At 36.6% G+C, this 18,390-nt stretch overlaps 1 pseudogene; it reads right to left on the bottom strand.

The window, feature by feature from the left end:
• LOC121990073 overlaps positions 1-18,390 on the bottom strand; it is a 44,630-nt pseudogene that overhangs the window by 12,344 nt on the left and 13,896 nt on the right.

The following is an 18,390-nucleotide window of genomic DNA, read 5'->3' as shown; positions in this document are numbered from 1 at the left end:
TACCAATTATTCGTCCCGGTGAGGCTAGTTAGAATGGGTGAATAGCTTGCAAGTTAGAATTAAAACCAATATTTTGCTTTCTTCTTTACCAAAGACAACATACGTTAGTTAGTAAAAAAAAACAGTAAAAGTAAGTAAGAGACTCAATGTTTCCTTGGTTTGCAACCGGGGAGGTTGATAGTCCAAGGCAATGAAAGCTCTACTCAAAGATCTCCTCTATGATGAAGGCAGAGTAGCCTCTTATAGAAGTTAGAACACAAACAATTGAAATAGAATTCGTAGATGAAATATAAGTGTTGTATCAGAATAGGACAACAAGCTCTCCTTTTATAGCCCTCTGGTCAGATATCGTTGTCTAACGTGGCATCTCTGGGCGCTCCAACGTTGCACTCTATCTTCTTCGCAATGGCTCTTTAATGACTTTAGCATAAGATTTTATCCTTGTTCAGGCGCTTGGATTGGTTCAGGCGCTTGGAGCATTGCTGACGTGGACCTATGACCTATCCTCACTGCAACGACTCGACGGGGCACCCTTTGTTGGCCTAAACTGCTCTGGGCAATTGGAGTCCGAGCGCCTGGACTTGGTCCAAGTGCTTGGGCAAGTCAACTGCATATTGACTTTTCCAGCTGCTACTCCGGTCGCTTGGGTAATTCTCTGGTCATCCAGAGTTGAGTTCACCCGAACCCAACTCTATCTTTCTTCTCAAGAAGGCTTTTCTCTAGCTTCTCATCCCTCAGAAGCGCCACACACATCTTTCTCGTCCGTCGGTGTACTCTTCCGTAGCACCTTGTCCCTCAGATGCACTGAGCCCGTTGACGCACTCCTCATGCCATCCTTCTTGCTAGTTATGTCTTCCACTTAACTTCTTATGTTCCTAAGTTTCTTCACATTTAGATACAAAGATCAAATACAACATAACCTAACTTAACCTAGTTGATCATATCAAAACTTACATGGAGTACTTGCAAACAAGAATATTCATAGTGATAACCTAACCTTATTGATTGGAGATCCCAAGAACTTGGTTCAATCAGACATTGAAATTATGATATTTCGCTTAAGCACTTGGACTAGTTCCCCTCTCATTCCTAGGATAGAAAAGTGCTACCTACGATATATAGTGAGGTTAAGTTATAAACTTTCAATGACTCCTATATTTGAAAAAGTAGAGTATGGTAGTATACTGTTTATAGGAGGTCACCTATATAAGTATAAAGAACGGTCACTTTAATGAAATACTTATGAATTTAAGATGTTGCCCTTGGCCAAAACGAACAAAACAGTGAGAACTATAAACAAAGTGAGAAATGTTATTGTGTAGGTACCATTGTCTTAGTTTACACCAACGGCTGAGTAGTTCATGACATCACGTTTACTAAATAGCCTAGTATATCTGATGATACTCTACTACAGAATATCCAAATTAAGTCATAAGCTACCTTTCATGATGCAATAATCTTTCGACTGGACTCTCCTTAGGTGATAACATATATGCATTAATTTTCATTCATGTTAGGGATTGTTGAAAATATAATGCGAATGAAAAATTAAATCTAGATCGTTGGATCAAAATTGATAAATCTGGATCGTCGATTTGAGAAGGCATAAGTGCCCTTTGGATGACTTAAATCTCGACCATTGATTGACATCCAAATGAAGATACATTGTATCTCTTCAGAAGGGATGCAATCTAAATCATCCAATTCAAATTGGATGGTTGAGATATAATTGAACCAAGAGATTTTATATCATTTCATTTAGTATAAATAAGTCCCCTCTCCTTTATATTTCACTATGTGCAGGATAAATTCATCTTAAAGAGATAGAATCCAATTTTAACCTCAGCTTCTTCAAAACAGTGTTATACAGCCCATATCTATGCTCGGATTGCACTACCACCGGATCTCAACAAACTCTTGACCGTTAAAATGGCTATATAGAAATTTGAAATTTATTTGAGAGAAAGATTTATTGTCGAACAGACAATAAGTCCACTCTCTCTTTTATAAAGGGAAGTATCACCGACCTTTTGCCAAATTAAAAGAGCAAAGAATTCGTTGGTAAACTTTGTTCTCTCAATGCCAACTTGATATTGAACATATCAGTGGTATAAAAAAATTATCTTGCTGATAACTCGACTAACTCAATGATGCAGGGAATGGAAGATATAACGGCCACTTAACTTATGTCTAGCTCAGAGTAAATGGCTGCTTGTTGTAAAGGCAAAGCAAATTCATCGATGCTGCGCTAAACTGGTACAACAATATTTCCAAACTGCTTACTTAAAATTGCTATATTTATTGGCTGCTTTTGGACCATAAGTGGAATTGCTACCAAACCATAAAAAGCTGGCTGTACAATATTTTAAGACATGTCTTTATTAAAATTTATGCTTACGGAACCTGAAGGAAGCTATCCGGTAATCGGATTAGCCTGCATACTAATACCTTCAGAGATTTATTATCCTACTTGAACAAAACAAAATCCTGAAGCTCGAAACAAGGCTGTTGATTTTATGCGGTAATTAAGCAAAAATGCTTCAGACACTTGATCCGAATTGAAGAATATTTTTGTTTGTGACAACAGTTCGTGCTTTTCATTTATATTTTTGTAAAAACAAAGAAAGAATGCCATCAACTTCAGCAATTTCGAAGTCAAACCCCGATATGGAAGAATCGTGGACTTATATAATAAAGACAAGAAAACGTAAGCAGTTACGTAACAAAGTCTCAGCCTCTCAGCTATAAAGCAGGCAGACATCCAGAGCAAGGAGAAGCCCGAACAATTCCAGAAGGATCATCAAATCTCATCCTGGAGGGAGTCAGCTTCTCAGCCTGCGCAAGTATGTATTTAGAGAGAATGCAGTTAATTAAGCTCTTAATTACTAACTTGTTTTTCTTTAACTACTATATTATATGTTGAATGAACACAGCTAGCTAGCTTCGGAATCGCCGTGGTATCAGAGCAGATTGCTGTCGGCCAAAGAGTATCAGAGCCACTGATAAAGTGAATTCATTGGTTGAGTTGAGAATTCAACACCTAAACTAAAAAGTATCTATCATGATTAATACATTTGATTTAGAAGCTGAATATCAGCAAATAATCAAAGACTATGCAAATGATATTAATCAAAATAATGTCATGATAGTCAATAAACTCTTTTATATCAAAACCGCATGTCCAGGTTGGAGAGAATGGAGAATCTTAACATATAATCAGTTAAGAATCTATCATCAAATCTCTCTCCCACCACCCTCTCCTCCTCCTCCACCTCCACCACCACCAAAACCCCTCCCCCCATGCCTCAATGCTGCCACTAACACCACCACCACCACCACCACCACCACCACCACCACCACCATAACCACCACTACCACCAAAACATAATCGGCAGAAAGAGTTGTCTCGGGGAATTAATCATTTGGATTTGCAAAAATAAACATCAATTATGTTGGTGTTGAATAATTTGGATTTGCAAAAAATAAACATCAATTATGTTGTTTGTTGGTTGGGGTTTTAATTAATTAATTATTTGTGTTTCTGTCTTAATGTCGTTGTAATTTCTCTGAGGTTGTGCTATTGGTTAATGCAAATTTATTTATGAATTACTTTGTTGTGCAAATGGGGTGAGTCAACTCCGTCGAAGAGATCATGAAGCTATCGATTTTATAATTCATCCCTTTGGTTTTTGATTAATTAAATGTCAAGTCATTCTAATTTCAATAACCTTACATCAATTTATAATATTTTAGAAAAAAAATTACTGCGAAATTAAGATCTTATGCGATAGAAATAGACTCATATAATTAAAAATGTTGTTTCAAAAAGATTTCTAGTAAGAAGGCCGAAGAGACGAATGACAGGATAGAGGTAAATATTTTCTTTTTATTATTACATAATTTAGAGAAGATTTTTTTAAGCATAAAATATTAATGCAAAAATGTTTGAAAACTTATAAGTTAACTCTTTTCACTTTTACGGACTCAATAATTATTATTATTATTATTTTGGAGATGGACGTCATCCATAGTTTATCCATTAGATATATTCAGAAGTATTGATTATGACAAAAGGTGAATATGTTCGCTTCCATTACTCCCGCCAACTCGTCCCAGGGCCAACACGGAGGAGGTAATCACGGGCGACTACTAACTTTTGGAATAGTAACTAGCACATAAGGGAGATATTTACCTCAGCTTTTGCCGAGATTCGAACCCCAGACCTCATTATGACAACACCTCATGCGCTAGCCACTAGACCCATCCGAGGAAAATATTCAGAAGTATTCATGATAGTACATCTGGTAGGTTACCTCTGCAATTTTACTTCCACTAGAGTTATCTATGCTTGTTAATTGTTTAATCAAACCATGTGCCTCTTTGCATAATTGTTGAAAATGTGAATGAAATAAAAAAGTGGAGACAATAAACTCTATTGTGCATGTATTTTTAGTCCACATTAGAAGTTTTTTAGCTTTATTGTTAGTTTAAATTATGGCACATGCATTGATGTTGTAAACATATGTATGGGGAGAGACTCTCTCACGTATAGATGCGTAGAGATGAGTGTAAATCCAAGGCCTGAATTATACTGAACCAAGGTTGACTCATGAGCGAGCACAACCTGCACACGTCGAATGTCACACCGATCGATGCAAGATTTGTCCAAGTGAATAAACCAATATTTTACCATATTTTTTGCTACACAAGTGAAACGGATGAATTAATTTCAATTAATTCAATTCAATTGAAACTGCTAACAATTAATGACAATAAATGATCATTAATTCATTCAATTGAAATTGCCGACAATTAATGACAATAATCATCTTTAATTCATTCAATTGAAATTGTCAATAATTAATGACAATAAATGACTATTAATTAATCCAATTAAAACTACCAACAATTAATGACAATAAATGACCATTAATCAGTCATTTATGATGGTCAAAGGTTGAGCATCTATATAAGGAACTCAGATCTTGAGTGGAAGAGAGAGAGAGCGAGATGAAAAGCAGGAAGCAAACCTCTATCAACCCGTGTTCTCCCATAAAATCTCTTTTAGCCATGCATTAGTTCAGCTGAACTACTCATGATAGCACTCAAGTGCATTCTCAGTTTGCCACGAACAATCAGTGGTTGATTACGTGCGTGGTTTTATCGTTGTATCCTAGAAAACAGACGACTCGAGAGAACATCGAAGTACTACTAGAGGTGGGGCGAATATGTTTCAAGGGAACTGCATTGAGCACATGCCTTAGTATCTTACTCAGCAAATTTCCTTCCTGACTCAGCGATCGACTCCTAATTTTGCTACGCATCGCATCAACTCCGCAACTTGGACCATCGGAAGCTTGGCAGAACTAGCCCCATTGGCAGCTTAAGATTATCCGCTCAGGTCATCTCAACAAATAAGTTAGAATTGATTTTGTGTAATTTCAATTTAATAATTTTCTCCAATATCTCCAGCAATAGATTATCCAACAATCTTGAAACAGAGTTCATTCTGTTGAGATTGCCTCAGAACAAAGTGTTGAGGTGCAACAGACTCAACACATGAAGGCCCCTCCGCCTAGATTGGAATTATGCTAATCAACCACAAGGAAAGGCCAGAGAAGTTCACTGGATTAAACTTCAAGAGATAGTAGCAGAAGATGCTCTTCTACTTAACAACGCTCAATCTAGCTCGGTTCTTGACTAAGGACCCTTCCAAGTATGCTGAGGATGCTGATGCACAGACTATCAGTACAGTAGAGGCATGGACTCACCCTGAGTTCCTTTGTCGAAACTACATCCTCAACTGCCTTGCTGACTCGCTATACTCTCTGTATAACACGAAGAGAACGGCTAAGGAGCTGTGGAAGTTCTTGAATAAGAAATATAAGATGGAGGATGCAGAGGCCAAGAAGTTCATCGTGGGTCGATTCTTGGACTACAAGATGGTTGACTCTAAGACGGTAATCAGCTAAGTCCAGGAGCTTCAGGTGATTTGCACGAGATCCACTCAGAAGGGATGGTTCTGAGTGAAACCTTTCAGGTGGTTGCTATCATTGAGAAGCTGCCTCCAGACTGGATGGACTTCAAAAACTATCTGAAGCACAAGCGGAAGAAGATAAATGTAGAAGAACTTATTGTTAGACTTCTCATTGAAGAAGACAACAAGAGTTCATAGAGAAAGTAGTTCTCTCAGACTACTGTGAAAGCCAACATGGTCAAGCATGGTCAAAACTCGAAATGAAAGACCTCCAAGACTTCCAAGATGGGACCCAGAGGAAGCATTAAGAAATTCTCTAGAAAGTGCTTCAACTGTAGTTGTCAGGCCCCGAGAGTAAGGTTGTCTGATGAAAATTGGACAACACCTCCCATGTAATAGTGACAATTGAAACATGTATACAATGTCACAAGGCTACTCACTAGATACAACATCTCACACGGCTAAAAACAATACAATATTGCCCACATGGCTAGAAACAAACATAGCGGAATATAAAAACAATACATAGCCTACGTGGCTAGTACAAACATAAACTATACAAGATATTACATTGACTACATCCCGACATGACTTACACAACCATGACACATAACCAAAATTAGGTAGCCACAAAGCTAAAATCCAAAAGCAAGACGAATTACTACATACCAAGTCCGAAAAACAAAGTAAGAATAGCATAGTGCGAAATAACCGGGAAAACGAATCTCAGATGTGACGTGGGACTAGCAGCCAGGATCCTTTAAGCAACTCCTCAAACATCTACTTGTTACTTAGCGAAAGAAAAATCAATAAAAGGGGTGGTGAGTCGGGATAACTTAATGGGTAATAGATAAATGGTAGTGCATGGACAAATATGTAAGGCGAATAAAGATGTATAGTCTTAGTAGGGAAATAAGAACATGATCATATATGACATGATAAACACACAAACCAGTAGCGGTCTAACACACATAGTATAATGATTAGTAAATCACTAGGGATCGGTAAAAGACCTGCCCATAACACCTGAGCAATATATATGACAGTATATCCATGTATGATAAATTCACATATATGAATCATAACAAGATCTCAAATATATGCAACATGCGTCTACAACATAATTAGCAACATGGGTACCACAAAGCCTAAGCATGTACAAGTGCATATAACAGTAATAAATCATCAAATGTGAGAACAACGCTCCATCACAAGAATGCATCATATGCGGGAGCAACGCTCCACCATAAGCAATCCATCGTATGTGGGAGCAATGCTCCACCACAAGCAATCCACAAGTGACCAAGACATCTAGCTAGGGACTGCACGAGATCACTCTACCACATATCACTAACTGTGTGCCGACATGACTTAAACAACCACAACACATAACCAAAATAAGATAACCACAAAGCTAAAATCCAAAAGCAAGACAAATCACTACACACCAAGTCCGAAAAATAAAGAATAGCACAGTGCAAAATAACCAAGGAAACAGATCTCAGATGTGACATGAGACTAGTAGCCAGGATCCTCCAAGTAGCTCCTCAAACATCTACCTGTTAACTGGCGAAAGAAAAATCAATAAAAGGGGTGGTGAGTCCGAATAACTCAACGGGTAATAGATAAATGGTAGTGCATGGACAAATATGTAAGACGAACAAAGATGTATAGTCTTAGTAGGGAAATAAGAACATGATCATATATGACATGATAACCACACAAACCAGTAGCGGTCTAACACACATAGTATAATGATTAGTAAATCACTAGGGATCAATAATAGACCTGCTCATAACACTTGAGCAATATATATGACAGTATATTCATGTATGATAAATGCACATGTATGAATTATGGCAAGATCTCAAATATATGCAACATGCGTCTACAACATAAGCAACATGGGTACCGCAAAGTCTAAGCATGTGCTAGTACATATCACAGTAATAGATCATCAAATGTGAGAGCAATGCTCCATCACAAGAATACATCATATGTGAGAGCAACGCTCCACCACAAGCAATCCACAAGTGACCAAGACATCTAGCTATCTAGCTAGGGAATATGCGAGATCATTCTACCACATATCATTGTGAGCAGTCCGAAATGTCAAGGTCTCTGTCTATGCGAGATCACTCTACCATAGATCACTGTAGCGCAAACAAAAAGTAGCTATCTATCTACGGACTGCGCTAGATCACTCTACCACAAATTACTGTGGGTAGCCCAGGGTATAATAACCCAAGGATAAAATCACAGGCATACCATCATATGTGGGAGCAACACTCCACCACAAAAAAAATACAAGTGACCAAGACATCTAATTATCTAGCTAGGACTACGCAAGATCACTCTATTACAGATCACTACGGGTGGTCCGAAATATCAAGGTTCCTATCTGCGCGAGATCACTCTACCACAGATCATTATACGCAAATAGGAAATAGATATCTAGCTACGGGTTGCGCGAGATCACTCTAGCACAGATCACTATGGGCAGCCAAGGGTATAACAACCCAGCAAGCATATCAACTCCGTTGTCAACTCTCTCAACATAGTAGTAGTAGGTCACTCACCAGTAAGAGACTTAGTTGACAGATCATTATCAACTCTCTCAACATCATAGTCGGTCACCCATGCGTAGGAGACTTAACTGACAGGGTATAGATATCACAACTACTGTTAACTCTCTCAACATCGTAATAGGTCACCACTAGTAGGAGACTTAGTTGACAGGTTACTGCCAACTCTCTCAACATAATAGTCAGTCACCCACTCATAAAAGACTTAATTGACAGGATATACAAACAACGACACAGTGTAGGGTTACTTACATAGTAACCAACTATATCAACAGGAGTATATGAACTCTATGCAATGATACATAATCATACATAGCATGATAACCTCGGTATATCTAAAACATGATCTAACACTCACATATATCTAGCTATATGTATGAAGAGATACATCAGATGTCCACCAGACAGCATATACAATAAGTAGTAACACCTATAGTACACTAGTCAGTTGTGCACACTATAACATAGATATAATCAACATGATCGTCCAATAGTACCCACTAGACATGTGTGCACACACCACACAAGTATAATCACCATGATTCCTCCAATAGTACACATCTGATACGTGTGCACACACAATACGAATATAATCAACATGACACCTCCAATAGTACACACTAGACATGTGTGTGTATAACAACATAGGTATAATCGACAATACACCTTCAATAATACTCACCCGGCATGTATGCACATACACCATGAGTATAATAAACATAATACTTTCGATAAAGCATGATAGGCACGTGTGCACACACAAAATAGATATAATCAATAAAATACTCCCAATAGAACTCACCCGACATGTATGCACACACAACATACATATATCCAGAAATATGATCCATCAATCACATATACCTATATGTATGAAAAGATCTAAAATGTGTCTACCAACAATATCTACAATATGTAACAACACATATACACATGTGCACACTAATGTATTCATAATCAGCATGATAACTCCTATAGTACACACCAAACTCATATGTACACCACTGTATATAAACAATCTTAATCCAAATTTCTATCGTACACACCATATACGTGTGTACCCTATATACTAGGAATATCAAACAATGAGACTATATAGACAAAAAAGGGATTATCTCAGAGATCAAGCATATAAGTATCAAACACAGATAAAAAAACGAGTGGAGTCAAGATAAAGCAATCTAATCTATCAGATAATCCATGCACTAAGTTCAAAGAACTATAGAGGTCAAGAAAGAAGTACTCGTATTTATCCTCGATTGTTCCAACGTCTTCTACATCGAGATGCTTCTCGAATTAAAGTCTTGCAATAATAACCAAATCCCACATTCAATCAATCATTTAATCTATGTCTTAGATCAACAATACCTTGTGAATTGATTAACCCCTTACTTAATGATAAACTCATCCACAAATCCCCCATTAAACACTAATCATCACTAGAATAAATTCAACAAATGAAATTAGTTACCTAAATTAAACAACCAGCCTTCTTGCTCTCTGGTGGAAGCTCACTGTGGTCGGTTTTGATTTCTTAAGAGCAGAAAGGGGCATCCTGTGTGGTCCAGTAGCTGCTGCGGCAGCGTACAGAGGCAAAGTTCCAGCATCTCACGATTAGGGTAGCACAACGTTTAGGTGACAATGGAGATCATCTTAGCTCGGAACAACCGAAGGAGGAGGCATCGCCAAGTTGCCTTCACTCAAAGAAGCAACGATGAGGAGAGGGATCGGGTGGCGGCATCAGGTGGAGACGCAAGGAGGAAGATTGGAAGTGGTTCCCTGAAATGGCCACAGCCATTCTCGCAAAGGCTGGTGGCTAGATCAAGTGGCATTGGCACGATCAAGAGATGGCATCGACAAAGTAGAAGTGCTACATCATCGTGGCACTGATCGCAGTTGTGGCCTACTCTGGCAAAGATCAGTGCGGCGGGATCATCATCGGCATTAGTGGCGTCGGGATCAGTAGTTAGTGATCAAGGAGGCTTTGCGATGAAGATGGATCAGGAGAAATGGAGAGGAGAAGGGAAATCGTGTGAGAAGTTTAGGTTTTTAATAATTTATACTTAAGTTAATTATATAACCTAGGTTAATTACAATTTAATCAACTCAATTAACTCCCACTTTAATTAAGTATTCTAAACAAGCTTTCCTTAAGCCTAATAGATTCATCACCTAAAATGTGTCATACAAACTCCATTTAAATCTCAAACAAATTCTAAAAAATCTCATAAGTTTATTTCTCTAATAACACTGATTATTTAATTATTATTTAGGTGTCTTATTTTACAATGATCAAGTCGGCCATAAATCTTTAGAATGTAGAAAGCCGAAGAAGAAGCAGAAGGTTAACCTGAACGAGGGACTAAAAATGGACAACCTCTATGATGTTGTCTCCGAACTAAACCTGGTCAGTTCGAACCCACGACAATGATGGATTGATATTGGAGTCACCAAATATGTCAGATACAATAAGGAGTTGCTCCATAACTTTGAAGAAATCAAAGGTGAGGATACGTTGTTCATGGGGAATTCAACAACCTCATACATCATAGGCTAAGGAAAAGTGGTACTGAAGATGAGCTCAGGCAAGAGCCTTACTCTGAATAATATGTTGTATGTTCTAGAGATTTGGAAGAATCTAGTGTCCATATCACTATTAAGCAAGCATGGCTTTCACATTATTTTTTAGTCAGACAGTGTTGTATTGTCAAAGAATGGAATGTTTGTAGGAAGAAACTATGTATATAATGAGTTGTTCAAGCTCAATGTAATAGTCATTAGACCTAAGATAAATAAAGATGAAAGTTCTTCCACTTATATGCTTGAGTCTTCATGTTTGTGGCATGGTAGACTATGACATGTTAACTACGATGTGTTGCATAAATTAATAAGCATGTAAAGTATACCTACATTCCACCTTGCCCTAAAACACAAGTGTGAGATTTGTGTTGAAGTGAAAATGACAAGGTCATCTTTTCAACATGTTGAGAGAAGCAACGAACCATTTGGCCAATTCATATAAATGTGTACAACCTCAAAGGTACACCAACACGTGGTGAGAATAAATACTTCATCACTTTTATAGATGATAACATAAAATATTGTTATGTGTATTTTCTAAAAAATAAGGATGAATCTATAGAGAAATTTACTCTCTATAAGAATGAGGTTGAAAACCATCATAAAAAAAAATTAAGGTAGTTAGAAGTGACCGAAGTGATGAATATGTATCACTGTTCACTGAGTTGTGTACTGAACATGGGATCAGACACGAAATAAGATCCTTATACTCCTCAGCAAAATGGAGTTGCTGAGCGAAAGAATTAAACTCTAAAGGAGATGATGAATGCTCTTTTATTAAACTTTGGACTGTCAGAGTTTATGTGGGGGGAAGCTATGTTAACACCTAATTACTTTTAAATAAGGTGCCCGAAAGAATATAGATAAGAGCCCTTATGAGTTGTGGAATGGAAGACAATCATCCTACAAATATTTATGAATGTGGGGGCGTCTTGCCAAAGTTTTGATGCCTGGTCCGAAAAGGATTAAGATAGGACCAAAGACTATTGATTGTAGATTTATTAGATATGCACATAACAATAGTGTGTGTCAGTTTTTTTGTGTATGAGTCATAAATACCAAAAATATATAAGAACTCGATAATAGAATCGAGAAATGTCTTATTCTATAAGCATGTGTTTTCGTATAAGACCCGAGAGGAAGCTAACTCCTCAAAACGGGCATATGAAACACAAGGTGAAGATGATGATGAGGAACTAGTCGAGGTTGAGCTTAGACAGAGCAAAATAGCTCGGGTAGAAAAATCTTATGGATCATTTTATCACTTTTATGTTGGAAAGTGAGCTCTAAAATTACTCAGAAGAAGCAAGCTCTTCTGATGGACCTCACTAGAGAGAGGCAATTGCATATGAGATAAAATCTATCTTGCAAAATCACACTTGAGAACTCGTGGATCTTTGAAAAGGAAACCACTAGGTCGCAAGTGGATCTTCAAGAAGAAAATGATGTCATATGACAATTGATAAGTACAAGGTCATATTGGTAATCAAAGGATACTAACAGCAAGAAGACCTTGATTACTTTGATACATATTCTCCGATATTGAGAATAACTTCCAAAAGCGTATTGTTGGCTATATTCGCTCTATAGAATCTCAAAATACGTTAGATGGATGTAAAGATAGTCTTTCTAAATGGAGATTTAGAAGAGGAAATCTACATGGAGTAACCTAAGGGATTTTTGTACCAGGATAGAAAAACAATATTTATAGATTAGTAAAGTCATTATTGATAGATCGTTTGAAGCGATAGAGGGGGGGGTGAATATCGCTCTTTTTAAAACTATTCTTTTCTTTCAAATCAAAGTCATGCACAGCGGAAAGTAAATAGAGACAGTTTGTTTACTTCGTTCGGAGCCTAACTCGACTCCTACTCGAAGGCTTGCGGTCCTTGACCGCACCGGTGAGCAAACCACTATAACTCTTCTTTCCGAAATTCTTCGAAAAGAAGCAAATCGTACAATGGAGCAAGATAGTAACACCCTACTACCTTGCTTAAATGAATTACAAATGCAAGCTTAAAATAAATTTTACCGACAACTAAAATGAAGATATAGCTTAGGTCGCCACTTCCGGATGATGTAGCTTGCTGCACAGATGAGAACGAGTCACTTGCAGAACAGGAATTTTTTATCAGAAAGTTGTTTTTGCCTCAGACTTCCAGCCATAATTTATAAGAGTACTGGAGGTTCGGTCGACCGATCCCTCTTTTCGGTCGACCGATCCCTCTTTTCAGTCGACCGAACCAGCTCCATTCCTTCCTCGATGAAGACTGCAGCTGGCTCGATCTGTCACAGTAAAAGCTCATGAATGGTTCGGTCGACCGGACATATTTTTCAATCGACCGAACAGCCTATTTCCCTATTCGTCGAAATCAGCCGAGATCTTTATTAATGCTACAATTAATTCAGATTGGATCGGTCGACCGATCAGCCTTTTTCCCTTTTCTGCTGATCGATGTTTGTTGACTTGGTCTGTGCTGAGTCACCAGGGATCGGTCGACCGATCTTACGGTTCGGTCGACCGATCAAGCTTTGATCGGATTTTGACTTTGATCTGGTCTAAGCTGTTTGCTTTCTGATTTTGTCTGTTATGCTTTGTTCGGTCGACTGAACCACTAGTTCGGTCGACCGATCCAGTCTGACCTGCAGCATAGTGTTAGAACAAAAGCTTCCTGCAACATAGATGTTAGCACACAGCATAATAATGAATGAGTTAATAAAAGAACAGTAGAACTGTTCTTGATCTCAACTTGGAAATCTTCCCAGTTTCTTCAGTTGAATCAGCGACCTAGAAATGTTCCATTTTGGAACTCGACCTCACAGTCGCTCCTCCAGTTTGTTTACCTAAACCCACCTGCCAAACTTTGATCCTCCAGATCTAGTTTGGACTTTTCACTCAGCCTTGATCGGCTCCCCAGGACTTTTCCTTCGATCTTCGGCCCTCCAGACCTCTCGATCATACCACTAAGCATTGAGTCCCCTTGACTTGCTTGGATTTGCACCTGGGTTCCACGATCTGCTAAGATTTCTCCGCCTAGCCTCCAACTAGGGCTTTCTCGGTTGAGTAAACATCCTGCACACTCAGTCAACTTGTTAAATCACAACAAGACTTAACTTGAACCTTTGATAACATCAAAACTCAGGCTAGACTCTGATGCAGCTTGCACCAAAAATCTCCCCCTTTTTGATGGTTGGCAACCAAGGTTCAAAGTTAAGTTAAAATATGCAACAAGTAAATAAACAAACAATTTTTCTCCCCCTGAGTTGAATAACTCCCCCTAAATTCACTATCTCTCCCCCATTGACACACATCAAAAATAGGGGCAGAACAAAAAAAATAAGTAAATTTTGAATAGAATAATCAAAGAATTTAAACATAATACTAAGTTTGAATAATATTTTGAAAAACATTACTAAAAAATTTACTAAGTCAAGAAATATTTTGAAAATATCTAAAAATTATATGTTGAAAAGAATAAAATTTGAAAGATATTTTAAAAATTAAAACATTTGAAATTTTATATTTTGAAAAGAATAAAGTTTGAACAATCATTTTGAAAAATCATATTTTGAATTTTGAAAAACATTTTGAAAAAATATTTTGAAAAAGAATGAATTGTGAAACACATTTTAAAAAACTTTTGAATTTTGAAAAATATTTTGAAAAATATTTTGAAAATAATATTTTGAAAAGAAAGAATTTTTGAAAAATAATATTTTGAAAAGAATGAATTTTTGAAAAATAAGAGTTTGAAAAGAATGATTTTTTTTAAAATAATAGATTGAAAAGAATGAATTTTTGAAAAGAATGAATTTTTTAAAAAAATAATTTAATTAAGTTTAAAAATAATTCTAATTAAGTTTTTAATAAAGATAATTTAATTAGGTTTTTAAAAATAATTTTAATTAAGTTTTAAAATAATTTTAATCAAATTTTAAAATTAATTTAATTAAGTTTTAAAATAATTTAAATAATTTTAAAATAATTTTTTAATTAAGTTTTAAAATTAAGTTTGAAAATAATTAGAATTAAGTTTTAAAATAATTTTTATTAAGTTTTAAAATAAATTTAATTAAGTCTTAAAATAATTTTAATTAAGTTAAAAATAATTTTTTTAATTAAGTTTTAAAATAAAATTAATTTTTAAAATAATTTTTATTAAGTTTTAAAATAAATTTAATTAAGTTTTAAAATAATTTTAATTAAGTTCAAAATAAATTTAATTAAGTTTTAAAATAATTTTAATTAAGTTTAAAATAATTTTTATTAAGTTTTAAAATAAATTTAATTAAGTTTTAAAATAATTTTAATTAAGTTTAAAATAAATTTAATTAAGTTTTAAAATAATTTTAATTAAGTTTAAAATATTTTTAATTAAGTTTTAAAATAAAATTAAGTTTGAAAATAATTAGAATTAAGTTTTAAAATAATTTTAATTAAGTTTTAAAATAATTTTAATTAAGTTTGAAAATAATTTGAATCAAGTTTTAAAATAATTTTAATTAAGTTTTTAAAATAATTTTAATTAAGTTTTTAAAATTATTTTAATTAAGTTTAAAATAATTTTAATTAAGTTTTTAAAATAATTTTAATTAAGTTTTTAAAATAATTTTAATTAAATATTTAAAATAATTTTAATTAAGTTTTTAAAAATAATTTTAATGAAGTTTTAAAATAAATTTAATTAAGTTTTAAAATTATTTTAATTAAGTCTTTAAAAATATTTTTAATGAACTTTTAAAATAAATTTAATTAAGGTTTAAAATAATTTTAATTAAGTTTAAAATACTTTTTAATTAAGTTTTAAAATAAATTTAATTATATTTTAAAATAATTTTAATTAAGTTTTGTAAAATACTGGAAAAATGGCGGATAATGATAAGAGCATTTTCTGGAATTTTTGGAAATTTTTTGGAAATTTTTCGGAGTTCGTATGGACGAGTTTATGGGGATAAAAATGAGGCCTAGGAAAACCTGTTTAGACGACCATATTTAAGCGAGAAAATATTTATTTATTTATTTTATTTCTTTCCTTTTTCTTTTTCTCCTCACTGCGTTTTAAGCTCGACGTCGTTCCCTGACATTGTTCCCCCGCGCCTTCTTTTTTTTCCCCCGATCTTCTGCCCTAACTGCTGCTATGCGACGGTTTTCACCTCCTCGCCGAACCCGATTCCCCTCGCCTCTCCTCCATTTTCCTTCCCGAGCCGCCACCACAGCCGACGCCGCATGGAGTAGTGCTGACCCAGCGCCGCCGAACTCGCGTGCCCTATTCGAATCCCTTCCACTGCCGGCACCGGTTCCTCAAGCGCCGATCGTCGAAGCGCCTCTTGAAGTTTAGCCGGTCGCCGTCCCGAGCATTACGGAGTTTCTTCTCCTCTGATTGCAACCCGATCCACTTTTCTTCTCTTCTCCCTGACGTCGACGTCTTCTCCTCGCCGGCACTCCAGCACCGTCAAGATCTACTGTGGGCCGACGCCGGAGCAAGGGCGTTACTGTCATCGCTGTGCCCTAGGACCAATGCTGGACCATCATTTTGATCGCCAGCCACTAGTTTCCCTCTGCCGGTGCCCTAGATCCCACTGTCGGGTTCTTTCTTCACTGAATCCTTACGCTGTTAGGATTTGGGTTTTAGCTGTGTACGCTGTCAGCCATTTCTCCGGCCACAGAAGACCACCAGCAGCTAGTCTTGAGGGGTGTCTCAGTTAGACACAAGGAACTGCAACCGTAGAGGTAATGGTTATGGTTTGGGAACATGGTTTGGAAGGAAAATTGTTGATTTGAGTTTATTTGTTCTGTTTCCAGCAGCAAATAACCCTAACTGTGCAACAAGACCCCCCATCCAGCAGCCTTTTTGCTCAAGAACGATTGAGGATAAGGTAAGGTGTAGAGCATTTGATACGTGCTATAGATCATAGTTTTGATTCGATTATTTTAGATAGTGTTTATGTGTCAAAGGAATTAGGTTTATGTTATGTGTTAATTAGGGTTTGCCCTATTTTTAGTGTTAGAGATCTTTATTTAGCTATTTCATTTGGATATTAGCTAAATAAAAATGTATATATTGGTGATACAGGACTTCGACGCGAGACGAGTATCTCGACATTGAATTTGGATCGGATTGGACTTTTCGATTGGAGGCGGGTACTTTCACTTTATGTCATTTGATATGCATAATAATATCTTTAACAAATAGCAACGATTGTGTTTTCTTGTCTGTTTCGATTGATCACTACCTGACCTGTTACATGCTTGTTTATTTATTTGTCATGCACCTCATGTTAGTATTTACCTGATTATGCATATTTATAGAGGTAGTGACACAACCATGTTATTTATCATGTTCAGGACCTAGGGTTTTTGATACCTTATCTGGTCTATGTACCTTGATTTGATTCATTTTCCTAAGGTACACATTTTATATTTATGTATGGATATTGTTATGTTGTTCAAGATTTTTGTCATGCTTAGCGTCATGCACCATTCGTATGATTGCATGCTGCACGATCGTCTGCTCCATTATTGTTGAGCACATCGCCAGTTTCATCTCTGTCGGTGCTCTGTTGGTCCGCTCATGGGTAGCATGACGCAGCGTGGTAGCACGTCAATTTTGCTCTGTTCGGTGCTCCGTTGGTCCGCTCATGGGTAGTGTGACGCAGTGTGGTAGCACGTCAGAGATCCCTCCCCGTCATGGTGTCCCGAGAGATGAGAGAATTGCGCTCCCCCATTTATGATTTGGGGTAGGAGTATGTGTGTACTCCTACAGCATCCCGTCCACTCGGTCACTCATCAGGGGTAGTGATGGCAGAGTGCACGGTTGTCACAGCCCTACCCACTCGGTCTCACCATTGTGTGTGAGATCACTGACTGGCGTCAGGGGTGACCATGTCATTTGTATCATATGCATGATGCATTTATTGCTTGTGTTTGCTGCATTTATATGGATGCATATGATTGACATGCATACAGGATTTATGACACTCTCGGTCTGATGACCCTGTTGTACTTATACCTTGGTCCTGGTTAGTACAGTTTTCTCCTGTTTTGTTTCAGTTGCATTTATCCTTCTTGCATCAGGAGACTGTACGCATGATTTGTGTTGATTGTTATTTTCTTTATTATGCATATCAGTTGATACTTACTGAGTGTTGGACTCACACCCTCCTCTGTTGTTATTTTCAGGTTGATGCTGTCCGGAGAGAGTTTCAGTCGCTAGTCCCCTGCAGTCCACGAAGACGAGTGTTGCTCTT

This window comes from Zingiber officinale, chromosome 6B, assembly GCF_018446385.1.
Source record: "Zingiber officinale cultivar Zhangliang chromosome 6B, Zo_v1.1, whole genome shotgun sequence".
Classification (NCBI taxonomy): domain Eukaryota; kingdom Viridiplantae; phylum Streptophyta; class Magnoliopsida; order Zingiberales; family Zingiberaceae; genus Zingiber; species Zingiber officinale.
Note: the sequence above shows the minus strand (reverse complement) of the source record. Positions and strands in the feature narration are given on the sequence as shown.